Source organism: Canis lupus, chromosome 31 (genome assembly GCF_048164855.1).
Source record: "Canis lupus baileyi chromosome 31, mCanLup2.hap1, whole genome shotgun sequence".
Classification (NCBI taxonomy): domain Eukaryota; kingdom Metazoa; phylum Chordata; class Mammalia; order Carnivora; family Canidae; genus Canis; species Canis lupus.
This window is the reverse complement of record NC_132868.1, coordinates 21,856,914-21,881,335: the sequence shown is the minus strand read 5'-3', so window position 1 is coordinate 21,881,335 and position 24,422 is coordinate 21,856,914. Positions and strand designations below refer to the sequence as shown.

Below are 24,422 nucleotides of genomic sequence, written 5' to 3'. Positions count from 1 at the left end.
AGTGGAAACAAAGAGAGGATTCTGAGTCCCCACTCACCATCAAGAGATCAAACGGCAGGTGGATCACAGAGACACAAGGTGGAGGGCAGGCCATGAAGAGCCGGCAATGACCAGCACAGTGATTTCTGACCTAAGCCCTGTTGAGACTGCAAGTGGGCACAGTCTCCATTCCCAGTTCCTGAGAAGCTTCCTGCAATGACTTTGGCTAAAGCCACAGGGATCCTTGCCTCAGCCAGGTGAGTTACACCTCTGCAACCATTTTCTCCTTAGTGCTTCCCAAGAGCTGTTTTGTCATCTAAGAGCGGCACAGGATGAGATTTCCAGATCCACCTATCCCAGCATGGAATGCCATCACCACCGTAGAAAAATAAAGGGGCTCCTAGAGACTCTTTAATTCAATCTGACAGTGCCCAGAGTGGGAGTATAACTGATTGAGACTCACGGAAGGTCCTGTCTTCTTAGTGTATTAATTATAGAAACATCTGTGCCAGGCACTATTCTAAGCACTTTGTAAGTTATTAACTTATTCAGTTCTCATAACAGTCCTGTAAGGTAAGTACGTTTGGTCCATTTTACTGATGAGAAAATGAGGCACAGTGATGTGAAGTAGGTTGGCCAAGGCCTCCGGTAGAGGCTAGAACCAGAACTGAGCCTCGGTAGTTTGGCTCCCAGGTCCAAACTCTGCACCTCAACATCTGGTTACTTTTTATTCTAATTTCCAAGTTAAGACTCAGGCACGCCCACAAGAGAAAGGGAGATCAGAGCAAATCATTTCTAAAGTTGCACCAGGCTCTAACACTTTGTGATTCAGTGGAATCAGCAAGTGGTTAGGGCTTGGGCTGTGAGTTATTAGTGGGCTGTTGTGACACAAATCCCCTACGTCTGTTAATTTCACTGAGTTTGGGCATTGGCTTGCCACCACCCTGACTGTGAATTGGGTGGATCTACCGACCCACTGCGGGGCCCCAGATCTTCACACAGGGACTCGCAGATATCGCACCTGTTTGCCACCTCTACCCAGTGGGATTGTGAAAACAGTGCTCAATCGAAGCAAAGAAGTGAGATGGGGAAGTAACCATGAAGATTTGGACTTCAAGGGTACAGTGATTCAGCGAGATGTGGCCGACAGGAAAGACTTGGCCCTAAGTGCTGGCCATGGAGTCAGAGGCTTCAGTTTCCTTAGCAAGGAGGGTGAGGCAGATGATTGGCTGTTGGCAATGGGGTTACTTGAGTGGAAGAAATATAATCTTTCTAGTGGCCCAAATAAGAAAGGCTCTGTATGGAAATACAAGCTCAAATTTCCTAGTTTGTTTAAACATTCAAATGGGATATAGCTAAATTCATGTGTGGATTCCGTGCTGGGAAGGTAGTAGATGTAGTGGAAAGAACACTGGCCTGGTACCGGGGCACCTGGGTTCCAACCCTGCATCTGCTCTTAACTAGGCGAGAGGCATTCAGTGAATCACGGTCCCCCCTTGGCCTCGAGTCACCTGTAAGGGTGACTATTGAGTGCCTGCCATGCTGGGAACTGTTCTCAGAGCTTGAGTCCTATTACCCTGATTTTCATTGTGGTTCCATGAGGGAGGCACTATGATTACTGTCATTACCCAGAGGAGGAAGAGGAGTCTCAGACAGACAGCCTAAGTTACCCAAGGTCATACACTGGGCTGTGGAGCTGGGAACTGTTCTTGGGGAGTTCAACCATCTCCCATGTTCTGAGACACAAACCTATACTACCCTTGTCCTTACGGAGAGAGGGTCAGCCTCTCTGGATATACTATTTTGAATATTTGTGCTAACTATGGTCCTTCTAGGAGCAGTGGAGGGCTTTGTTCAGCACAGGACTCTCGACTGAGCCAGTCTCTGCTCCCACATTTGTTTCAGCAAAGTCTGGATGGTCAGTTCCCCACAGATAGGGTTCCTCATTATAATCCTCGGTGATAAGCACTGTGCCTGACCCACAGTAGGTGCTCAATTAATATTTATTAAAAGGATGTATAGAAGAAGAGTTGAAAGTGGTGGAGCAGAGGAGCAGTTGAAGAGATGGGTAATATGAGAGAAGCAGAATTGAATCAGCTCCGTGGGGTGTGAGCTGGTCCAGACATTCTGAAAGCTAGAGATCTTCACTAGGAGTTAAGATTTTGGTTTTTATTTAATTCGTAAAAAGATAAATAAAATAAAATAATAATAATTTGTAAAATTTCTTTTAAAGATTTATTTATTTGAGAGAGAGAGTGAGAGTGTGAGAGAGCAAGTGGGAGCAGCAGAGAGAGAGGAAGAGAGAAACTCTAAGTAGACTCCGTGCTGAGCATGGAGCCTGATGCAGACCTTAGTCTCATGTCCCTGAGATCATGACCTGAGCTGAAACCAAGAGTCAGGTGCTTAACCCACTGCACCAGCCAGGCGCCAATGGCTTCTGGATTAAAAGCCACAATGTGGCATGTGATCACTCTGTAACAAACTCTCCACGGATGGAGGTGTCTACTGAAGCCTGCCCAACAGGGTCTGCCTGCTTTAGAAGGGTCTTGAGAGTGGGGACCTCTTCTTCTTGCTGTCAGGGATGACTTGGGGAGCCCCTCAGCTGCTCAGGGCTGGGCTTTCCTCCTCTCCCTAACTTCCCCTCTACCCAGTTGGGGTTGGGACTCTTATGTCCCTTCTCAGGTCCCCACCGGAGCTTTCCTTTCTTTGTAGGGAGCATATCAAGCTCTGTTCTTTTGTGCCACCTGCTGCCCATCACGCCTTACCTGTGCCCTCTGGATCCCATCCTCTGCTAAGTGTCATTTATCTTTACTCAGATGAACACCCCTGATGGTGTGCTCTTGGGTATTCATGTGCTTTACCCTGGGCAACTAATCACACTTTCTAGTGTCCTGGAAGACATGGTAAATGATGGGACTTTTCCAGACTGGGACAGGTTTATAAGGGAAAGATTGCTATTAACTGTAATGAACACCACCACTGGTACAATTGACAAGATATTTCCTCATCCTTTGTCTCACTGACTCTCGTGTGTGAGGGGAAAGGACAGTGGGGGCGCACCACAAGGCCGCAAGAGGACACCTTGTGGTCCCATCTCTGCCAACAACTGTGCCACCTCTTTCTCACTTCTTCTTTTAATATGGCAGAAAGTTGACACAGTGATTCTGGGGCTTCTTTGGCTTTAACCTGTCTCAAGTCCAGGTATTAGGAGCTGGGTTTTATAGAGCGCGAATGAAGCATGGGTGGTCCAGGCCATTTGGACTCCACAGCATTCTTACATGATTGCCTCACGTGGTGTTCTTACCACATTCTCACATCCTTACCTTACATGGCTTCTCAGTCTGTGAGGTGCTGACCTGTCCTGGGACAGGCAGCACTTGCATCGCAGGCAAGGCACAGAGACTCAGAGACATTAAATGTACTGCCTGGGGTCACACAAAGCAAAATGGAGGAACTGGGAGTTAAACCCAGGTTTGATGGCCATCAACCCTTCCTGTGGGGCTGAATGGGGCCTCTTGGGAGCTATTAGTCTGCTGTGTGTGTGTGTGTGTGTGTGTGTGTGTGTGCGCGCTCCCTTGAGACTCAGGGCCAGATTGGTCCGAGGGAGTAACTGTTGGGCTCTGGGGTAACTCTACTCTGGGAGGACCTGGCTATTGTTGCCTCCTCAAAATCTAACCTCTCAGAGTCCGCCCTTCTTCCACCCTCATCGAAACCAATTTCTTGCCTATAGTAGCTGCGTGCCTGGTGTTCTCTATTTGACCTTCCAAATCCATCCTCCTCCTTCTCTATCCCCTGTCTTTGGGAGGCTGACCTTGTGGAGATCAGTAGGTTCCCATGCTCTCTGGCTTCTGGTTGGACTCACTAATTAGGTGATCAGAGGGTAGGAAGAGCGAGAAGTGAGGATCTGTCTTTCCATATCCCCCTCTCTGCTGGCTATATGTTAGCAGTGACTACATGTTACTCCCAAAGGCCATAGCTCCTATTGGTAGGCCTCTCCTGCAGCTTCCCAGCATGGCTGCTGGATTCTGGGAACCGCCTCTCCCTTTGTCCTTTCAGATGGGAGACCGGTAGCAGCTGCCAGGTGTTGTTAGCCCCAGTGTGCATCACCATCTCTTGGTTTTCCCTAACCCTGCCCACACCTGTATAAATTATGCTTTAATTAATCTGTCTTTGGTCACCCTCTCTTGAGCATGTCCTCTGCTTCATTCCAGGACTGTGACTGATACGACACGTCTCAATCTTCCTTGCTTCCAGTCTTCCATTTTTTATAAAGCACTTCTGACTACAAGCTTTCAACATGAAAGTCTGCAGATATTGCTCCTCACAATATTTAATCAGAAAACCAAACAAAGCTAGCAGGAGAAGCAAAAGTTTGGATTTGTATGGGGGTCCTGTAAAGGGCACTGAGTTTGGACCCAGAGACTGAAGACCCAATGTTGCTACTTACCAGCTTTGTCATCATGCCAGGTCACTTGGCCCTTCCTTAACATACAATAAGAATCATGTTTGCCTTATCATTCCCATAAGCCTCTTGGGAAGATCAATGAGGCAATTGCCAGTGGAAGTGGCTTTCTGAACATTAGGTGTTACTGTTGTTGTTTTTATCATATGCCAGCATATGGACAAAATCCTCAAAAGGCCATGTGCTTCATTTTCCAATGCACTCAGATTTCTCTGTCGCCTCTGTGCCTCCTGGATTAGAAGAGCTGGCATTTTTGGAATCCAAGATTGAGGTCCAGGGAGGATTGGCCAAGCATGGTCCCACATGAGCAGAGCTAAAAATACCTATGACTTCAGTGGGAGCATCTCAGTCCCAAGGGGCTGGGCCTAAGGGACAGGGACTGTGTGAGGAAAATGACTTCCATCGTTCATCTGCTGGGGTTATGAGAGGGCAGGGAGAAAGGGGCTGTCACAGGCCATCCTTTTCAAGAGCCAGTGGGAACTCTGACTTGATCCCTCTGTGTATTAAGGTGGTGGGTGGGTTGGAGAGGATTTACCTTAACCCTTTGTACTTCTCTGTTAGAATGATATGGCTTAGAACTCTTCCTCATGGCCACACCTCTCAGGAATGCTCCCAGACTGCCTTGTAGAGATGGTAGGCACCCAGAGCCAGAGGGAAGTAAGGAGGAGGTAATCCTAAAATCTTGATTTGGAGTTGATTGCAGAAGCGGAGTTCAATCCAGAGAAGGAGAATCTAATCTAGAAGCTTTGGTTTAAGATTTCCCGGGGTAAGGTATGGGGAGACTCAATGTCTCAATGTCAGATCAGTGGTTTTGCAGCCAATTCTTAGAGTTCTAGACCTTTGCTATTTCCAGTATGGTCCATGGATTACCAGCATCAACGTCAACAGGGTCCTACCCCAGACTTCTAAGTCAAATCTGCATTTTCACCAGATCCACCAAAGATTCAAGTGGACATTAAAGTCTGAGAAGCACTATTTTACAGTCCCTCTGAAAAGCCTGAGGAGGTCACCCATAGGTGTTCTCTGGCTATATATACGGGGTCCCAAAAAAGGTAACATGTAAAAAAGGGGTCCGCTGATGTTTGTGAAAGAAGAAAAAGGTCGAAATCAATGTGGTCTTTCCCTCCCTTTGGTAGAAAAGGAAATTGTGCTGAGATTAAGACTCTGTTCTCCACCTCTCCTTCCAAGGCCTGACCCTTGCCCTCCTGCCATTCCCCTGAGCTCTTTGGAGGTCTAGCACAAGCCTGCCACAGAAGATGCTCCATAAATCAGTGGCCATGTCAGGAGACCAGTGGAACCTCACAATATTTCCCAAGTCGGCAGCTCCCAGCTCTGGGGATCTAGCCTTGACATGGCTGCCTTGAAGGCACTAAGGACAAAACAGTAGCTTGCCATGAGCTGAGAGTTTAGGGCTCAGCTTAGTTCTTTGAAAAGAGAAGACAGAAGCTTCTCTGGTGCGGAGCTTCCTCCTCTGTAGGTAGAATTATGCAGGGAACTTCGTGTTTGTTGTATGAGGAACAGCCTGGCAGGAGCTGAGAAGAGATAAGTCTACTTCCAGCTGGGATCTGGGCACAGCCTCAAGGTAGCAGGTTTTCAGGATTTCCAGCGGGAATGCTTGGCGGCCCACAGCAATATCTTTTGGGTTTCAGTTTGCTGCAATTATAAATATCTGTGATTTGCATTTCCTTTCCACCCTACCCTAGAGGATATCAATGCATTCTGCTATTACTTCCCCCCGCCCCACCCTCACACAGGTCCCTTATAGGCAACATTCATGGCTTCCATTGTACAGAAGGAGAAACTGAGGTTCCCCACAAATGGGTTCCAACCACATCTGGGCTGATCTGGAACTGGTAAACTCTCAGAAGAAAGAAGTCCCTTAGAGTCCTATGAACATCAGTCCCAGACTTCCTGGCTTGAACTCTAGCCCCTCTTCATCCTGCATCCTACCCTCAGCCCAGACTGTCTATCCCTTTTGACCTTCCCTGAACCCATGGTTCCCCTAGTTATGTGACATGTGCCCTTCTCTACCCTCCTGTCTCTACACCACCAGATACACATCTGTGTCTTTCTCTGGCAACACAACTGTCCTTCTTTGATTAGAGCTGTCTGACTGTGTGTCTCCCCCCACCCTCACCTTTGCCAGCCTTCAAAATCTCAAAGGAAAGGGTGTGTGTCAGTCCCCCTGGTTCCAGCACAGTGCCATCGTCAGAAAATGCTCATGCGGTGATGAAGAGGAAGACAGAACCTATGAGCTGGAGGATGAAGCAGAGAGACAGTGTGTATTTCATAGACTTTCCTGAGTGAAAGGAGCATTGCACAGTTCTAATACTTAGCAGGAGCCATGCAAAAAGGATATGGAGCAGAGGAGGCAGCTCCCTGATGAATAGTATCCCTGTGGTTTAAAAAGGCTCTACACGAACCTGGCACTCGCTGATGACTAAAGACACTTGACTTATCTGAGTTTCAGGTTCTTTTTTATTTGACCTGAAAGTGAGGATACTGAGATTATTTCCCACCTAGGGTTGGGTTGTTATGAGGACCAAATAAGGTGTGGTGTATGTAAATATTTATTGGAGAATTGGCACCTCAAAGCCCCTGATACTTGTCAGCTGCTAGCAAGTAGGGGGAATCAACCTTTCTTCTCCTATGGAGACCACTGATGCCCGAGGAAAAGCAAGAAGGGCAATAGGCAATCCCACATTTGGATCTGAGTCTTTCTTTTGAGGACATGAATGCCCTGGACCTTAGGAAATGACTATCTAAGATTTTAAACATAATTTTTCATAGAAATGGGGTCTGATCCAATCCACACTGAATTCTTCCTTAGTTCCGATTATGGAACTTTTTACCAGTAATGTAGAGGTTAAGCAAGCCCAGTCTCCAGGCCAGTGGTTTCCACTCTGGCTTCAGTTTGGAGAATCAGGGATGTGGAGTGGAAGAAGGTCTGGCTTGTGATCCTCAAGATCTGGGTTCATCCTCTGACTCACCTTGAGACCATAGACCATTCAGTCTTTCCCTTTGTGCTTTGGTTTCTTCATTTGCCCAAGGAGGAGACTGATCTAGATGCTTCATATGGCCAGTCATCTTAGATCTGATGTGGAAAACAGGACCCCGCAGCCATCCTTTCTGGGCATCTGTATTTTTTTTTTCTCTCTATCTCTACCTGTCCTAATGAATGGGATCAGAGTTGAATGTGAATGAGAATGTGAATGAGAATTTACATATTCATAGTGGTTCCATACTCACCTTATTCTAGCTTCACCAACAGCTCGATGGGGGCAAATAAGGTGAATGTCATAATTCCTCTTTTATAGACAACAAATCTGAGGCTCAGAAAGAGAAAGAGACTCAAGGTCAATTTGCTCATAGAGACAAAGCAGTGCCTTTGCATTTCCAGTCCTGGTTTTCTCTGCCAGCAGCTCCCAGGACCAGAGGTAGAGACACACCTGGGTAGGTTCCCCGGGCTCAAATGAGTCTCTCTTGGTTCCACCCAATCTCGCTTCCTTGCCCAGGCTCTGACATCTTAGTCCTCACTCGGTCTTCTCCTAGGAGAGGGATGTAGAGAAGCTGAGTCCTCTAAGGGCTGCATTTTACCCCTCTGCACATCCTCCCCCATCCTGAGCTATAGCCCTTGTCGGGGTCTCAATGTCTGACTGAACATCCACGGGAGGCCACGGGAGACTTAGCGCAATTATCCTCAGAGTACGCAGAGGACGAGACATGCACAGGAGCAACATAGGCCAAGTGTGACAGTGAGACTACTGGGCTGCACGGTTGACCTGCTCTGATGGGTTGAAGACAAGTAATTGGGCAGAAAGTCATGCACCTGGAAGATAAAAAGATAAGCTTCCAAAGAGGGGGTGGGGAAGGTCTTATGACGTCTGCCATGAAAATGGGTGTATGAGTTATTGAGGAGAATTAGTCAAGGAGATTTGGAGGCATTTAAGCATCTCTGTTGAAATATTTCTCACTCCCATTCTTTCCCTCCTCGTTCACTGCCACCACCCTCTCGCTTCTCACCCAGAAGGTTGCAAACGCCTCTCAACCCGTCGCCTTGCTCCCGTCTCTCCTGCTCTGTTCCACCCCCACAGGGATCTCACCTACCTGTTGAGCCATACGTCTCCACCTGAGCATGTGGCGCTGCAGATGAGTGAACTACTCACACTGCCTGCTCCTGTACTTTTCCATCTCCGGGCTCTGCTGGTGTGGTGGTGTGGTTTTTTTACCCCCCTCTGCTTAACTACCCCTGGGAGTGCAAATCCCCCTTCATTCTTTCAGGACCACTTCAATGCTACTTCCCCCTAGGACGTCTTTCCTGGTCCTGCCCTTTCCCCTCTCCCACTGGAGTGACCCCTCACGCCTGAGCGTATATCATACCTGATGGGCTGGACTCCTCTGTTATTACCGTCTACCTGGTATTCTAATGATTTCTTTGCGTGTCTTATCTCCCCTCCCAGACTGAGATCACCTTGCAGTCGGGGAAAGGGATCATTTTCAAGTTTGTATTCCTCAGTGTCTTGGCTGCTTTTTAGTTATTTGATGAATTAATAAAGACAGAAGCGAATGATTGCTTGCTGGGACAGGAGACAGAAGAGCTCCAGCTTCTAAGCTTCAAATAGGGTCCACCATTAAACCAAGCTAAACTGATGGTGTTGTGGTGAGGGAAATGCAAATAAATATACTCAAAGAAAGGTGAACCAGAAAGAAAAGAGCCTGGTACAGGAGCGCAACCCAGGGGACCAGGAAAATAGGAACGAGGGAAACAACAGTGTTTGTTTTATGCCTGGTAACAGGAGGAGTCAACAGAAGCTGGACGAAGCATCTTAGGGTGGGACCAGATGAATCATAAGGCTTCCAATTAACCCTTAAATGGCCTCATATGTCTTCCCCACAGTAGAAACATGGAAAGAAAACTGCTTAACACACTACTGACCATCAAGAGTTATTGAATTCATTCACATGTTAGTATTTACCTTGAGTCAGTCCAGTGAAGAATATTAACGTGGGCAAGATACAATTCTTGCTCCCTAAAAGTTCACAGTCTACTTGGTAAAAGATGGCATGGTAGCAAATAATCGTGACAGAGAACCTTGTCAAATGTGTGCATGTGTGTAAGAATGTGTATAACATGTGCCATGGCCCTCTAGAAGAGGCAACAGGTAATTTTAAGTTAGGGAAGGGAGAAGCAAAGACAGGGATGCAGAAGATGCTTTGGAGAACACATTCGTGAAGCAGAGGCTTCCAGAATGAGCCAGGTTCTTATTGGTCTCCAGAAGTTGTGTGTGACAAGGTGTTAAAGCCGGGAGGTTGTGCAAGGCAGGCAAACCTGACTGGGTCAGGGAACAGGGGACTACAATGCTGAGTTAGGGAGCAAGGCTGGCCTGTCTTTTCCAAGACCAATGGGTACTGAATGATCAGTGTTTAGGTCTTAGAATAACTAAAAAAAGCCCCACAGTTGTGTGTGTGTGCGTGTGTGTGTGTGTGTGTGTGTATGGTGAGCAGGAAGGCTAAATAAAACTGTGAAAAGGAAAACCCTATTGGCAAATGGAAAGCACTTCCTCCTTATTCAAACTGAGTCTACCTGTTGTAGGTGGAAGGCAGGATTGAGTCCCTAAGGGAGGGAGGTCAGATTGGAAAGGGAGTCTCACTTTAGCCACTCTTGGCCTAAGGAAAGTGAAAGGCTGAAGAGAATGTGAAAAATGAGGACCTTTTTACTTTTGGCAGACTGTGTTTATTCATAGCCTCATCTGCATAGGTAAATGGGAGCGGTCAGCAGAACAGCTGCACTGCTAGAATGCTCTAGCAGCGGCAGTGGTGGGGAGTCCCCAAAGCCACTCTGAGCTACCAGTGTGCTGCTCGTGCCTAAGTACGGAAGAAAAGAGGGAATAACGTGATGAGAGATTGTCAGAGAGGAAAGGGACCTGGTGTCATGTTGGCTAACTCCTTTCTCTTAATGTGGGGGAACTAAAGTCAGGGGAGGAAAGGGCTTATCCACGGTCCCACAGTCAGTGACTATTGGGACGTTGGCCAGAACACGTCTCCTGACTTGAGGGCCAGTGCTGCTTCCTATCCCCTTGCAAGATGGAGGTGGAAAAAAAGGACCCATGTGGGTGAAGAGTGCCTGAGTACCCCTGGGTACCCCCATGGACATGCTGGCCCTTGTTCCTGACCAGCTCATCTTTCAGGTCAGCTTCTGTCTTTATTCTGCTCATTGTCCGAGCCAATATTCTGCTGGGGCCACAGGAACAACTCTAGGGGAACTATGTCCTCCATAAGAGAGACATTCACAGTTTCCATGAATTGGGCAACCTGGCTTTGTTTTTTTAAGTTTAGTGAGATCTTTTAAATCTCTCTAATGTTGCTTTTGAGGGCAGAAAACTTACAGTCATCTTTTACGTGTGAAGGATTTGAATGGCAAAAAGATGAACATTAAGAAATGTATGCTTGTTCCACAAATTTAACTTTGTTTTCAAGAGATGTTTTTTAAGTTTTTTTTTAAAAAGTTATTTATTTAAGGTGGGGGGAGAACACAGAGGGAAAGGGAGAAGCAGACTCCCCGCTGAGCAGAGAGCCCAATGCGGGTCTTGATCCCAGGACCTCAAGATCATGACCTTAGCCAAAGGCAAATGTTTAACCAACTAAGCCACCCAGGTGCCCTTGTATTTCAAAGAGATTAACCCCAGTTTTATTTTAGGTTTTTAAGGTGATTAAGCTGGGAGACAGCTATGCTCTACTAAGAGCGCTAACCTTGACATCAGAAAGCCTGGTTGCAATCTCCAGCTCTGCTGTTTCCAAACACTTTTTAAAATTTTTATCATCAAGTCAATTTATCTCTTTGAGTCTCAATTTCTTTATCTTTAAGATGGGGATATTAAAATCTACTTTATTAATTTGCCTATTTAAATTCATTGAACAGGGGACGCTTGGGTGGCTCAGCGGTTGAGCGCCTGCCTTCAGCTCAGGGTGTGATCCTGGAGTCCCAGGATCGAGTCCCACATTAGGCTCCCTGCCTGGAGCCTGCTCCTCCCTCTGCCTGTGGCTCTTCCCCTCTCCGTGTCTCTCATGAATAAATAAATACAATCTTTAAAAAATAAATTCATTGAACAGATATTTTTTGAGCTTCTATTACATGCCAGGTGATGCTCTTGAGAGTGAGATAAAATCATGCCCGAGACAGCTGAAGTCCCTGTTCCCTCAGAATTTGTATTATATAAACTCTAATAAAGATTAAATGGGATAGCATGTGTTCATAAGCTTAGCACAGTGCCTGGCAGGTAGTAGCTGCTTAATAAATTACAAAGTCAGAACTCTCACAACCTCAGGTGCGAGAGGAGCTGTTCTAGTTTTAGTGGAGCCATTAGCCAGCTGGGAGACCTTGGAAATCTCTGGAAACCTAAGTGCTTTCCAGCACTGCTCCTTAGCTAGTGTGACCTTCTTGAGCACAAATGTCTGGGGATCTGCTATGTTTCAATGTTCTACGGTTTTTCATAGACAAGAAACCTCGCTCATGTAATTTCCACAGATATAGGGTCAATATCCGGGTCACTGACCCCCCCAAAATGTCTATCAAATGGTCCTTGTCCCATGGATCAGGTTCAAGATCTGAAACTAAATTTCAAACTGTTCCTTCATTGCTTGCTTTCTACTCATTAACTTGCCTCTGGCTATCAGTAAGCAGCTTAGCTGAAAATGAACAAAATTCTGATGAAATCTGCTCTGTCCTTAGATGAACCTACTTTCACAGGGAATGGGGGTGGGGGAGTTAGTGACTAATAATCATGGTCAACGAAATTTCTACCCAATTGTATTGGTTCATCTGAAGGGTAACTGGTAAAACTCCTTTCCAAGGACGGTATGTTGAAGGGAGTTTCAGAAGTGGATTTGGGTGTCAGAATCACCACCACTGGTTAATTAAGTTCAAGCCAGAGAATTGTAGACACAAAGGAGAATAAACAGCGTTTTGTTCAACCTCTTTAATCCTACAGTTAAGAGAACTGTGGTCCATTATCCACAACAGCAGAGACATGGAAGCACCCTAAGTGCCCATCAACAGATGAATAAAGACAATGTAGTATTTATATACAATGGAGTATTTTTCAGCCAGAAGAAAGAAAGAAATCTTGCCATTTGTGACAACATGGAATGACCTTGAGGGCATTATGCTAAGGAAAATAAGTCAGACACGGAAGGACAAATACTGTATGATCTCAGTTGTATGTGCAATCTTTTAAAAGTGCCAATTCATAAAAACAGAGACTGGAGTTTGGGGGATGGGAGAAAAGGGGAGGTGTTGGTCAGAGTATAAACTTCCAGTTCTAAAACAAGTAAGTTCTGAAGATCTACTGTACAGCATAGTGATTATAGTTAATACTGTATTATATACTTGAAAGTTGCTAAGAGACTAGATCTTAAATGTCCTCCCCACAAAAAAGGAATGATAATTATGTGACGTGATAACAGGTGTTAGCTTACGCTATGGTGGTAATCACTTTGTGATATATAAGTGTACGGAGTCAGCACCTCAAACTTACACAATACTATATGTCAATTATACCTCAATATAGCTGGGAAACAGGGTGCATGGGGGGGGGGAAGAGGGTAAATTTGGTGTTGGACTTACTGAGTATAAATTGTCCGTTTGGTATGAAAATAAAGATATCTAAGAGGCAATTAAAAATGACTGAAGGAAAGAGAAGGAGGGGGATGTTAAGAGAGGGTGGGGGGAGAGAAGGGAGAGAGAGAAAATTGTCGTCTAGAAAAGTGTGGTCTCTGCCCTCTAATATCCACCTGCTAATTGGTAGCAGATACAGTAACACAGTCTTTATATAAAAAGTCGCAGAACCCAACTAGAACCTAGGTCTCCTGATTTCCAGCCAGTACTTGTTCCTTTAGCCTTCTCACAGCTGGACATGCCACAGTATATTCTTTTTTCAGAATTTTGAAAATCGCCCTAAAATAGTTGTTGGCTAAATATGATCTCTCTGCTCATGACATTGACTTCAACCACTAATTGAGGTATTTAAATGTGGCTCTTCACTCCAGGAGTTCAGAGCAGGATGTAAATACCTGAAGGGGTGTAAAAAGGAAGACTCTTCAGATTTATTGTGTGAAATCTCAAAGGCAGAGATAGAGCCAATGCGGATATAATAAACAGAAGGAAGTATTATTTAAACCTAAGAAAAGAGGGATGCCTGGGTGGCTCAGAGGTTGAGCGTCTGCCTTTGGCTCAGGGCATGATCCCGGTCTCGGGATCAAGTCCCACATCGGGCTCCCTGCAAGGAGCCTGCCTCTCCCTCTATGTCTCTGTCTCTCTCTCTCTGTGTCTCTCATGAATAAATAAATGCAATCTTAACAAAAATAATAATAAAAAAACTAAGAAAGACCATTTTGTTGTGCAAAGCTGTCAATAGCTGGAATGATTTGCCCTGAGGGAGTGAGCTCTTGATCACTAGAAGTGAGCAAGTGCATATCCATGAGGTAGCAGTTTGGGTCAGGTGACTCTAAGATCTCACATGTCTTTAATAAACCCATGAGTAATTTATGAGTATTTATGGCAACCAAATAATTCTTTCTTAAACCCTTTTGTGCCTCTGCACCCCCAAACAGTTACTATCTCTTGGTTCAAAAGTTTGCTCTCTACTATGTAATGTAATACTTCTTTTTATTTCCTTTAAACGATGGGGTAAGGGAGGCTGGGAAAGTTCTGTTTTTCTGAGATTTGCTGGTTAAGCACATAGCTCCATTCTATCAAGTTATTGTCAAATCTCTCCGGTCTTCTATTTTTTTTTTATATTTTATTTTATTATTTATTCATGAGACAGAGAGAGAGAGAGAGAGAGAGAGGCAGCAAGAGAAGCAGGCTGCATGCAGGGAGCCCGACGTGGGACTTGATCCCGGGTCTCCAGGATCATGCCCTGGGCTGAAGGTGGTGCTAAACGGCTGAGACACTGGGGCTGCCCAAGTCTTCCCTTTTTTTGATTAAGAAAATCTAATCTTGTTGTCTATCCTTATACCAACAAGCTCTGTCATATTGATGATTTGAATAATTCTTTGTCTTTCCCCTGCTTCCCCCAATTCCACTGAGTTCTTCTTGAAGGTCCACGAATAGAACCACTACATTTCTCCTGAGCCCACACACTGCTTTCATTTGAACGGGGGATAAGGCCTTTCCATCTGATTACCATACTCACTCTGGTGAGACCCAACATTCCCACCAGCACCTCAGCAGCAGCAGCTCCCAGAGTTCAGTCAGAGCTGATCTCAGTTTCTGCCCTGCCACTTACTATGTGTGACCCTGGACAAGTCATTTCCTTTGCAAAAAAGAGGAAAACGATACTTTAAAAAATTGCTAAGAGACTCAAGAAAGTATGTTCAGTACCTGGTTATGTAAGTGAAAGGTAATAAACCTAAATGCATTTCCTGAATTGTGATACACCGAGTCTATCATTCTATAGAGACGAGTATAGTTTATACTCAAGAGCAGTGCTTTGTATTTGCCCAAACTTAAGCTTTGTTGTGACTTTTTGGTATTCTCCTGAGTGCTCTATGTCCTGAGATTTAAAATCAAGGGACTCCAGTTTGTATTCTTTCTCAGTGACTTATTAGCTCTATGATTTCGGGTCATTAACATCTCTAAGTCCATTTCCTCTACTGTAACACTGAGATAATAGAAATACTTGACCTGAAAACACAGGCTTTGAACTCAAATCCACTCAGGATTTGATCCTAGCTTCATCAGTTTCTAGCTCTCTGACTGTGGATGAGTGGCTTAATCTTGCTTGGTTTCCTAATATAGATAGAGAAAATAAAACACCCACTTCAAAGAATCATTGCCATAGTTCAACGAAACAACCATGCACAGCATCTAAGATAGCCCCTGGGGGTCACACACCACATTCTTAACAATTAATTGTGTTCCTCCCCAAATCACAGAGTTATCCAAATGTTTTGCAACTTCTGAAGGAGTGGGCAGATAGTAGAAGCTATTGTTTTTTTGTGCTGTTTCTTTACCTCGAAGCAATACCATGTAGTGGAAAGAGCATTAGATTTAAAGTCCAACTGGGATTGAAATGATGAAAGCTTTGATTAAACACTCCGCTCTCTGAGGCTTGGGTTCCTGGTCTCAAAGAGGAACAATGGAGTGTGCCTGGGTGGCTCAGTTGGTTAAGGGTCTGCCTTTGGCTCAAGTCATGATCTCAGGGTCCTGGGATGAAGCCCCATGCTTCTCCCTCTTGTGCTCCCCCTGCTTGTGCTCTCTCTCTCTCTCAAATAAATAAATGAAATCCTTAAAAAAATCAAATAGGGGCAGTAGACCTTTCTCTGCATATCTCACAGGGGCACCTTGAGCATCTGACAAAATACTAATGATGAAACCAGTAAGGTCTGAAAAGGAGGCACCATGATAACTAGAAATGTTCAGTGACATTTATAAAAGTGGAGGTTTCCCTACTTAGTGTCCCTTTTTCCATGTCTTTAATTAAAACATGGATGAAGGAAAACCCAATCCGTGGTTTCTACTTTCTGGAGACCCCTTAGTTAATAATACTCTCTATCTAAGGAGGATATAACAATAGTATCGTATTATTTTCTATGATCCTTGTCAAAAATGATGTAGTACCATGCCAACCAATTCTGGAATCAAGCTGATCTTCAATGTGAAAGTCCAGCCACAGACATCTTGAATCTATGAAGAAAATGGAAAGCACTGTGTTTCAAGAGTTCCCTCCTTAGATCCTAGCCCTAATCCTTTTTAAATTTTTATTTAAATTCAATTAACATATAGTGTATTATTAGTTTTAGAGATAGAGTTCAGTGATTAATTAGTTGCATATAACACCCAGTGCTCATTCTATCAAGTGCTTAGTCCCAATCTCTTAAGAGAATGTTGATTGGTAAATGTATTTCTGTTTGTTTGTTTGTTTGTTTGTTTGTTTGTTTTTTACCCCATAATAGCTTATGGGGTAAAATGTTTCCTACATTTCCATGATCCTAGAATCCTGGATTCCAAACATGACAGTCAGATTCAACATCTTGTGATTCCCAGGCAACTCCTCACAGGGATGGAAAGCCTATTGGCAGTATGACATTCCCTCTGGGTCAGTGACCATTTATGAGAGGATGTACAGTCTGAACAAGAGCTCCACATTTCCACCCATGACTTACTTCAGAATTCTGGGGTTAAAAACCATCTGATTTGTTTAGTTAGGCTGCCCATTCCATTTAGTTGGTAGGTGGTGGGGAGGAGCCACATAGCATGGAGCCTTGACTTGAGAGGCAAGAGATTTGAACTCTTGATCCAAATATGCTACTGATTTGTTGGATAAACTTGAGAAAGTCATTTTTCTCTATGGCTCAGAACTTGAAGGAGTTGGATGAAATGATATCTAATGTCCCTTCCAGTGCTGTCATTCTGTGATTCAAAACATGCCATCACGCATAGTTCTTTGTGGCAAAGTCCTTAAAGAGAAATGCCGGGGTCGTGGAAACATCTGATAATGCAATTCCTTTTCCTCACCAGCATTCTGAGGCTCTCCTCCAAATAAATTCTGAACACCCCTAATTAAGCATAGAGGCTCCGTGGAAGTTGGCAACTAGAATGGCAACTGAGACCAGGCAACAGGTCAAAGGGGGTATGGGAAAACCATTTGTATTGATTTTCTATTTGTCAAATAAATTGCAAAAATACCCATTAATGAAATTGAGTAAAAATGAAAAGGGGGTAGATATTGCCTTGCTTGTTTCACAATGCTGGCCCGAGACTGTGAAGGCCTCATGTAGAAGAGGCTTGAACTATAGAGTCTGCCGAGTTCCATCCCGATGGTGTTCTCCTGCTGCATGACCTTGGGCAGGTCTAGCTCCCTCTTTAAGCCCTTATTTTCTCCATCTGCTAATGAGCATCTTGGACCAAGGCAGTGTTTCTCAAAGTGTAACGTTCATGTGAATCATCCAGAGATCTTGTGAGAATGCAGATTCTGATTCTGTGCATCTGGAATGGGTCCTCAGATTCGAACAAGCTCCTAGGTGCCACTGCTACTGCTGGCCCTTCACCCATTGACAAGCAGAGAGCTAGATTATTTTTAAGGTCTCTCTCACTTTTTTTTTTTTTTTTTTTTACTGCGAATCCCCCCACCATGATGCAAATAGTCCCCAGTACTAGGGTTGGAAGCAGAATAGGAAAAGCTCTTTAGAAGGCATGCCCTCTAGATCAAAATACCTTTTTATTGTAGACAAGTAAGAATAGCATTTCTAAGCCTGGGCTTAAGCAAGAGGGAAGGTGGGCACTGGTACGGAGATAGGGTCTGAAGCCTGAGGCAGTGTGAATAGATACTAATGCTTGAAAGGCAAGGAGAGGAGCGATGCAGAAAGTTGACTTGAGGCAGGTAGAAAAGTCAGGGAACAACCGTCCGCAGAAACCATGGATGACGGTGTTGGAAATAGTCACAGAAAAGCAACAAAGAGCTTAATGCTAATTCTGCAGAGATGCATGGTTGGCCCTGCATTTTACAGATACTATCTCTGTACCCTCACAGCATTCCTGCGAAGCTTCAGAGCAACATTAGGGCTCTCCCCATCATGAGAGGGAACTGGGAGGACGGAGGAGGGCATGAAGGCTGAGTGTCCTCAGAGACAGGAGCCCCTGGGGTCAGTAGATAGAGCCTCGGCAGTGACATCCCAGTGACTGGCCTGGGGCCTGGCGTGTCTCCACACACACTTGGGCTTACCCTGCTCAGGTTCTCCCCATGTCACCCCTTTGGAGCCACCCGTGGGCAGCGGTGTGGGGGAAGGAAAGTATTTCAGCACAACCTCGGTTTCACTTCCTGCCTTGAACACAGAGAGTCAAATATAAATATCAACCTCAGCAGCTGCTACTCTCACCCCTCTTCTCGCTATTACTCCCAAGGCCCAGCTCACAAGGCAGGGTGCCTGCAGCCTGTCACTTTCCCCTGGTCCCATCGCCCTTGCACCAGGCCGGCCAGGTGGGTGCCTGGGGCAGAAATGAATCACAACCACTCTCTGACTCTCCAGCCAGCCGTGCCGGGTGGCCCGCGCCTCACTGAGCGGGGGAGGCTGTCCTGACCAGTGGCCCACGTTAATCAAATTAAACCTCATTTACGGACCTGACAGGCCGTCAGCCCATCTGGAGAGGCCACAGAATGCACGGTCAGCACTCGTGCTCTTGGAGTCGGGGCGGGTTCATGTGTGTATATCTATCCCAGGAGATGAACTAAAATCACCAAAACTTTGAATGTGTCTTAAGTCAGGAAGGCCGTGTGGCGTGATAGAGTAGGCTGGAGTGGAAGACCAAAGATGGGCTCAAGTCTCCATCATGCCATGAACGGATAAAACCTTCTACTCATCTTCAACCATAAGAACTCCTCTTTGAACACTGGCTCGTTTTTGGCTTACTTATTTTATTTCTTCAGATGTTATTTAAAAAACAAAACAAAATCCAAGGCATGTATGCGTAATCCTCCTGGTGCTCAATTTCTTCATCTTTAAAATAATGACACGAGGCTTGCTTCTCTTCTAGGGTTGTTATAAGGAATGTAGGAGATGTGTGATGTCTCCTTCTTTGCCTACTGAACACGCTGATTGACTTGTAACAGTGTGTGCCAGTGTGCATGAGTGTGTGTATGTGTGTGGATAAAAGAGATTAGCAAATTGAAAAGTATTACTCTGAACTCTTTTAATTACTCTATGTCTTAACAATGGTACAGCCATGGCCATCTTAGACACAGAAAAGCTCAGGGGTTGGTAAAATCGTTTCACTGGACTCTTGAAACAGTCATTAGAAAGCAGTGTTTGGGGATCTCAACATCTATGTGTTAACAGATCAAATGTTGTCAAAATATTAGGCTCATTCTCCTTCTTGATCCACTTATGGCCCAACTAGATATTTGTGACTTATTATGAAATACCAAAGACAGATTACTAAGCAGTTTATTCAGTATGAACCATTAAACAAATTATATATATGCTTTGACAAAAAAAGACTAAAAAAGGATGGATGTTCAATAAAATACTAACTACTGGTATAATCTCTGGATGGTAATATTTGGGTCGTTTGAAGTTCTTTCTTCATGATCTCTTTTTAATCATCCAAACTGGATATAATAACATCAGAGACATGTGTCTCTTAAAGAACACAGATTTTTGGAGTTCTTTGTTTTCTCCTTTTCCTTAAACACACGTGTCAGGTGTCCAGTAGAAGGAAACACAGGCAACAGAGCTGAAACAGGTCATCATGGATCCAAGCAGAATAAGGCTCTGGAGTTAATTATTTTCCTAAAATCTGATTCTCAAGAGTAAGTGATTGATTCCTATGTTTGTCAGTCTTTCATTTATTCACCCATCCTGCCATTATTCATTCACTTGGTCATCAAATAGTTATTGGACTGTTATGCAGTGTTGAGGGTGGGGAGTAGCATGGACTTGTTGTCAGCAGATTGAGGTTCAAGTTCTACTACCACGTCTCTGAGGCCTTGAGTCCTTAGTCCCTTTGGGCCACCTGCGGCTCCCTACTCTGTAAAATGGGACTCATGATAAGCATGAAAGCTCTTTGAGAACTCCACAGTGCTGAGCAGGGAAGGAGTTTCTGTAAAGTGCCAAACACTATGCCAACAGCCAACAGTGCAAGACAGAAAGGTAAGTCATATGGAACCTGTGCTCTTGAGAAGTTTGCGCTAGTGCAGTCTGCTGGCTCAATGCCAAATCCAGCAATATAGGGCATGGGAAGAATGTCTTCACTGGACGCCAGGAAACTTGCATGCAAGTTTAGTCTGGGCTGCTGACGTGATGTGTGACTATGAGCTACTCAATCTTCCCCTCTGACTCTTGATTTTTTATCTCTCCCATAAAGGAATTACTAAGCCTGATTATCTCCAAGGCACCTGCCAGCTTGGACATTCTATGAAACGAGCAAAATTAGGAAAAATGTGAAGCATGTTAAGGTATCCATCATAAGCTGATGTGCATCACATACTGGTTTCTGTTTGTACAGCAAAGACACGGGAACATTTTAGGCAGCACTGACCTAGCACAGGGCAGGTCTTAAGTCTGTTGCTATTGGTCCATAAAGTGAATCTGGGTAGGGGAGGCAGAAGGAAGGAGCAGTGGGGAGCCCTTGGTGATAGCCGGGAGCCCAGGGTCTAGGGATAGCTCAGTCAGTGACTGGGTAGTGACATTCATCTATCACCTATTCATTTGTTCATTTATTTGGGGGGCATTTATAGTGCACCTATTATGTGTGTTAGGCACTGAGTTAGACATTTGAGATAATAAGATGTGTAGGACAGAGTTTATTAGACTATGTTTTTCCTGAAAGCCAGAGTCTTGCCCTATTTCTCCAGTGCCTGAATATGACCCTATCTTGAGGAGCGAGTACACTAGTGGGTTTTTAGAAAAATAATTTCCTTTCCTGGAACTCAGTGTTCTCACTTATAAAATGGTTTGAGGGGCCGGGGATGGGACTTAATGATGTCCAAGATCCCTTCTCACTTGATTGTTTTGTTCTGCTGTTACATTTATTTGGTGTCCTGCAGTGAAGAAGGTTTGCACACAAAGATGGAGCAAAAAGTCACAGAACAATCTGCAGCAGAGGTAAACTGCAAGCACCAAGCCTCCTACAGGAGTGTGCGATGCCAGTAAATCGCACTGACCCAGGCTGGGAGCAAGATGCTGTGTCTGAACACCCTCGGGCCAGAGAAGCAGAAGCTCTGAGTTCCTGTCACCACCACCCCCCACCCCGCCCCCTGCTTTTACCTGTCACCCCAACTCTCTGGGGATAGCAGCACCTACCTCACATATTACTGTGATGATTAAATGTGAAAACACATATGAAAGGTCTTTGTAAACTCTGAAGTGCTTTATACATGGAAAATAGAATTAATATTCATGAAGGAGGAAGAAATAAAAGGGCACCTCAAAGAATGAATAGGCACTACCTAGGTGAATAGCTGTGTGTCAGACGCTGAAGTGCACACTTCATAAAAATCAGTCATGTAACCCTCCTGACACGAGTGAGGTAGGGGCTATTATTTTTTCCCCCTCTACAGATGAAAAAACTGTGTCCCAGGGAGTTTAAGGAGCTCACTTGGGGTCACCCCGCAAGTAAGTGGCAAAGCTAGGGCTCACACCCGGAGTGGCTGGCTGCAGAATCTGTGCTTTTAACCAATGTGTCCTTCGGCCACCCCGCATGGAAAAATGTTTTCTAATCCAAGTTAATTCCAGCCAATAAACTTGCCCTGAGAGCCAGACTGGGCACTGGGCAATGATGATGAAGACACAGAAGCATAAGCCAATAAGGAAAGACTCCAAGGAATAAGGAAATAGATACCACAAATATGACTGGCATTGGAATAATGTAAAGAAAAATGTGGAGATGGAAAAGAGGAGGAGTGTTCCAGAGGCTATGCATGTAACAGACTAAGGAACTAAGTAGTGGATAAAGAGAAGTTCAAGGTAAGGTTAAGAAGGAGAGGTTTCGGAGCCTGGTGGTGAAGGATCTTGAATGCCAGGGTGAAATGAGTGGAGTTTAGCCTGGAGTCGATAGGGAAGTATGAAGCGTTTTGGAGCAGGTGAGTGGTGCATCAAAAGTGGAATTTTAAGAGAGTTAAGCTAATAAAACAGAATAAAGCCATTTTTCTTGGACCAGGCACGATTACCATAGTCTGTGGACTAGTAAAGATAAAGTTAGATCAAAGTTAATTTTTCAAGTTGGACCTCTTTGGGAAAAGGGGATGAATTTTCAGGGATTTAGGACATCATTGATACTCAAAATGGTGAATAATGGAGAGCTGGTCCCAGTCAGGACTGATGTGTTCCCATCCCATGATTGACTGTCTTCACTTCCTTGTTGGAGTGGAGTCCTCTGATGGACCCCTCCAGTGATGGGGAATCTTTACTCCATGAAGCAGGCTGTTATCTTTGGACAGCTCCAACTGCAAGAATGAATCTTTGTTTTGTTTTATTTTATTTTTCTCTTTTCCTTTCCTTTCCTTTGCTTTTCTGATTATTTAACCACAAGTGCTCACACTGTTTTATTCAAATTTAAGCATTTCTTTATCTCATATCACCATGTTGGTAACCCCCACAGCCTCAAACCTGTCCTAGTTGTCAACAAGGGAACTTTGTGGGGGGTCTGAAGGAGTGGGATCCAGGAATGAGCGGGGAAACCTCATAGATCATCCCTACCACCACCAGTGCCACTGGGTACCAGGCAGTGAGATTCTCAAGTGGGTTAGACAAGTCTCCTGCTTCTGAGGGGCTCACTTGCTGGAGAGCAGATAAAAAGAGTGAGCAAAAAAATGTGTAAAGAATCTGCAGTGTATACATAGGAGACCCTTCCCCAGTCTAAGCTCCAGGGGATCAGGACCGCATCTGGTTTTTTCACACACTGTACCCTTAGTGTGTAGAATGAGGCCTGGCATGCTCTCAACAAATATTTATGGAATGAATAAATGAATGAGTGAATGAATAAGTATCTGATAACATCTGATCTAAAACCATAACAAGGTTCTTCTGACCATCAACTTACTACTTCACTCACTATAACCCGGTGATCCCTATTTTGTAAGGTCCCCTGTGAGGCTTATCTTAGCAGATAGATATTAACCCATTGGGAATAGGCACAAAGGCATCTACTGCTTTATGTGACAACACTGCCCATCCCCGCACTGACTCCTTGACCACATGTTGAATCAACAGGAGACCGACTTGTTGAGTGAACTTGAGCAAGTCACTTAACCTCTCTGAACGTCAGGTTCTTATCCCTTAAAGCAAGGGAGTATCATGTCTGGTTCACATAATGGTTACGTATTCAAGCTGCAGAAGAGCTTGATCTCAGGGAGAGAGCATCCAAATTAAATTGACAGGCCTCTTTCCTGAGGCGGCTTGCTCTTTTCAGAACTTCAAACTCGAAGGTCAGCCCTAGGGGAACAGCTGACATTAGAGGGGCATTTGAACCTGTGAACTTTTGCCTTAAAAGTAAGAGTTCAACTCTCCCCACGTTCTCTCTGGTGCTGCAATGCTGGCCGAAGGTGGCTGCCACACTCTGTGGACGACCGACCGGAAACCCCAAATTGGGTTTGCATCTATCTAGCCGAGGTGCCTTCCTCAGCTCCACCTCCAGATGTTCCATGGGGGTTTGAGGTGTGGTGGAGGAGTTAACAGAGCCTGCTGTCTCTCTGACACAGGCGAGTGTGTGCACCCGCATGCACGAGAGAGCCGGGGGCGGGAGTGTCCCAGCCTGTTTCTGTAAAAGTGTGCCGCAGACAGCTACAGGTCTCGCCAGGCAGAAGGAAAGTGCTTCTGTAATCACAAGAAAGAGGCTTCCCCATCTTCTCTCTGAGACTGTTTGCAGACCATTTCTTTTTCAGCACACTGCCAAGCTTTTCCCCCACATCAATAATATTTCAATGACTTTTACAAACTCGCTTGCCTGCTTTTTAATAAGCAGGGCTTTGCATTGGTGGTACATGTGCAAGGTCTGACCTTTTCATAGGAAAAAACATTCATAACCGAAGCCTATATATAGAAGCTTAAGACTGGAGCAGATAAAGATGTAGGTCATATGACTTTTTTGTGTGCGAAGCATAATGCAAGAGGGATGCAGTAGACAATTCAAAACTCATGAAATACTGCCACTGGCTTGAGCCCTCCTAATATTTATCAAAGGCTTTAAATAATGACTTTGTTTTCAACTGGGAATTATAATGCCACCTTCTATCCCTGAGCACGGGAATTTTTTCCACAGGGCAAATTGACTTAGTTTAAAAATATATTGCACTATCTAGTTAACTCCTAACTATTCCTGCTGAAGGAAAGAACGGAGGCCATAAAAATGCATTCAGTGAACAAACACTTAAAATAATGTGATAGATAATCAAAAGATCTGATGTGTGTCACTCACCAGAGGAAGACATTTCGCCAGGCCCACCATTACCCGAGTGAACATAAACTAAATTCCTCAGCATTCAAG

General features: G+C 44.8%; 1 long non-coding RNA gene across 1 annotated transcript; it reads left to right on the top strand.

The window, feature by feature from the left end:
• LOC140622175 (uncharacterized) lies at positions 1-21,285 on the top strand. Its single transcript, XR_012021887.1, has 3 exons — positions 1-236; positions 20,304-20,394; positions 20,986-21,285. It is a non-coding gene; the product is annotated as an uncharacterized lncRNA (long non-coding RNA).
• The last annotated feature ends 3,137 nt before the right edge of the window (positions 21,286-24,422 follow it).